The 3238-nt window shown below is 45.9% G+C and overlaps 1 protein-coding gene across 1 annotated transcript in view; it reads right to left on the bottom strand.

Moving 5' to 3' along the window:
• npas1 (neuronal PAS domain protein 1) overlaps window positions 1-1846 on the bottom strand; it is a 52886-nt gene extending 51040 nt beyond the window's left edge. The window contains exons 1-2 of the mRNA XM_019887612.1: window positions 1507-1846; window positions 1122-1255 (exon numbers count right to left, since the gene is read on the bottom strand). The gene's annotated coding sequence lies outside the window, so the exon portion shown is untranslated. The remainder of the gene's footprint in view (window positions 1-1121; window positions 1256-1506) is intronic.
• Window positions 1847-3238: the final 1392 nt, after the last annotated feature.

Raw genomic sequence — 3238 nt, 5'->3', positions numbered from 1 at the left:
TCGGCGGGCCCATGCACGAAATGTGATGACGCGGGTCTGTTTCTCGTCAGGGGCGCAATCCCATTTTTATTGCCGCTCCCGGCGTCAAATGACTGCAACGTGAAAGTGAAAAGAGAAATATTCCTCTCTTTTTGGAAGATGTAAATTCCACCGGGAACTTTTTCTGTATTCTTTTCATAAAGCAGCTTGTGATTTTGATGGGTTGTGTGCTCGCATTTATGCATGGCAGCTGCCATTCAAGCAGGTGTGCCTCAAATTCAGACCTCCTTCAAGACTTGACAATTCACATGATGGAATTCGGAATTCACATGACTGAAACTGAGGAAAATTCTGAAGAAACCCTGGATGAACAGCAAATATCAGTTCTTGAGTGAAATGTGTCATCCTGCTAAGAAACAAAACAAAAAAAAAAGCTTCTTGGCACTTCCAGAGAAGAAGTTGCATGCAAACATGGAAGGAAAGCACATATGGGCTGTTGCAAACCAATCTTTCAGACTGACGTGCGCACATAATGCAATAATCTTTTCCCACCTCAATGAGAGAAAAAAGCAAGACACCGTGGGAGCGGCGACGGGACAACAAAGTGGTGGTTTGACGCTGTTTACTTTGTGCGTTCGTCAAAATCATTGTGCCACCTCGGACCACCTGCTGCAGACTGCCTGAAGGCTCGCCACGTTCCTGAGCCACTAATCTGTGACCGATTCTGCCTCTGCAGGTGGACACGGACCCACTGCCGGGCATATGCTATACATCACACATGCAAACACACACACCGGAAGTGGTGAGCCGTAGTTATCAAGGATAACCTTCACCAATCTAAAATGATCTAAAAAGGAGGAGAATGAAGTCCAAGCGGAATGTGTGTGGAAGTCACCAGTTCAAGGGCATTTTGACTTTTCTCTTTTTTTCTTCTTAAATCGATTGAAATCACATCGTGAACATTTTAAAAGTTGTTCTTTCATAGAAAAAGTTTTCAAGGGAAATCAAAAATAAGACATTTACACTGTTTGATCAAAGTTACATGTGCGCATAGACGGCCAATAGAAAGTGTGTCGAAACCAAGCAAGCGTGCCTGCGTGTGAGTACGCGTGTGCGTGATTCAATTTGCATTATCTACTCACCTGACGGGCATGTCCAGCTTTGGATGTGCTGCTTGTGATCTGATCCACTTTGTCTCCCTCACTTCCTCTTCTCCGGTGCCCCAGCCCTGCCCTGTCCTGGGTGCTCCCCAACCCACCCCACCACCACGTCGATCCTAAACACAACAGACAAACACTCTGTTTGTGCGTGTGTGTATGTGTGTGTGTGTGTCTGTGTGTGTATGTGTGGCGTCCAATGGACTCGGGACCGGGGCAGCGTCTGTCCTGAGCCTCCCTCTTTCACTTTCACAGAAGCAAAGCCGGAAACATCGTGGACTCCAAGTGTGCGTGTTGTGTTGTGTTGTGTGTGCGTTTTGTATTGCGCGTGTGTGTGCGTGTGTGTGTGTGTATGAGCTAGCTGATGTACCTCTCCTCGCCTCTTAGACTCACTTCACTAACACTCTGCTCCGCTGCCTCCAGGAGATGGACTCGGATTAGGACACAGCCAGTGTGAGAATCTCTTCAACCCCTCTCTCTCTGCCTTTCTCTCTCTCTCTCTCTCCCTCTTTCTCGCTCTCTCCTCGTCCCCGTCTCTCGATCAAGCCCTCTCCTCTCGCCGAAGCTTCCTCCAGGGAAAGCTGTGCACACACCAGTTGTCTCTGCCTTCAGCTGCTCCCTCTCCCTCTCTCGCTGTCTCAGTCCCTAGTACATATAAAAGGCATGCTTGTTCAGCCCCTCGCCTCAGTCTCTTCCTGGCGCTCTCTCGCTCTCCGCCTGCCGCGTGCTTTTTCGTTTATCCCCCCTACCTCAGGAGCTTTACTGAAACTGAGGTACAGAATTCACCTTTGTGAAGTAAAAAAAAAAATAATTGGCCAGCCCTCGCTTGCCAACAACTGGGCATAGCCAAAACAAGCAAGCCAGCCAGCTACCTCGCTCGCTCGCTCGCTCGCTCCCTCCCTCCCTCCACACTTTTTCTTTCTCACTGTCAAAGTTGCCTTTCAAATGCTGATGAGCAGCCGGAGCGAAAGAATGAAGGAGAGGAAGGGCGACGGAGGAGTGAACCACTCAAACAAGTGGGGAGATTCCGTCACCCCCCCCCCCAAAAAAAAAGACGCGTCCTGTCCTGTCCCGGCTTCAGTGGCCACAACATTAGGTACACCTACAGGAGATCATGAAACACGTTCGAAAATGCCTTTCGATCAGGTTTTTTTCAGTGACAATTTCGATTGATTTACTGTTACATGTGTTCATTGGGTTTAGCAGGGTGAAATAGTGGTTAGGAGATGTTCCTCGTAGTTTTCGGCAGGGTTAGAATACTTTGGGAATGGTCATGAACGTTTCTTTTTGCTTTTGTTGTTAAATTTGAATTCGTTTTACTGACTTTTTCAAGAATGTTTGTCAGTCCTTACTAAGGCTTTTGGTATTCGGATATCCCGCTGAAAATTCGAATCAAATAATCGAGTGTTCGGATACAAATACATATTTTCTGCTGGATAAAGATACGGACGCCAAAAAACACCCCACATTTCCACTTATTAATAAACGGCCAACTGGTTTCCATTTTGAGATAATGGACATTTTATACTTAAATTTAAACATGTGCATAGCTGTCCACTAATTTCTTGTCTTGAAACATAGATAAATCTTTTTCCATAGATTTTGGTCAATGTGATGAAGTGACATCAGAAGAACAGTAGCCATATTGTCGGCTAAAACAACATACTTCAGTAAGCCTGGCTCATTAAAAAGTGATCAGAATGAAGGGCAACTGTGTCACTCTGTCAGCATCAAAGGGTGCAGAGTCCTTTCGGTCTATTAACTTGAACGCTACCAGCCCTGCTAGCGCTGCTAGCACGTCTAGCGCATGTAGCGCAGCTAGTGCCGCTCGCGCTGCTCGGGCCACTAACGCCGTACAATAGAGTGTTTGTGTAATTCATTTTATTTCTTTATTGTTATTTTTTTAGCACCATCAATTAAGCAATTGTACATTATATCAGGATAACGTTGCATTTTTTTCGTCAGACGCAACAGTTTGTAACAGCAATAAACGACAAACAGTCTGGAAAATGAGTCGAGTAAGCCGTTACGCCGCGAAATGCTTCCAGGAACAACTTTAAAATAAAAGTGTAACTAGACATTGATGTTCATACATTCATGGT

Source organism: Hippocampus comes, unplaced genomic scaffold (genome assembly GCF_001891065.2).
Source record: "Hippocampus comes isolate QL1 unplaced genomic scaffold, H_comes_QL1_v1.1 scaffold6, whole genome shotgun sequence".
Classification (NCBI taxonomy): Eukaryota; Metazoa; Chordata; class Actinopteri; order Syngnathiformes; family Syngnathidae; genus Hippocampus; species Hippocampus comes.
This window is presented reverse-complemented; position numbering and strand designations above follow the sequence as displayed.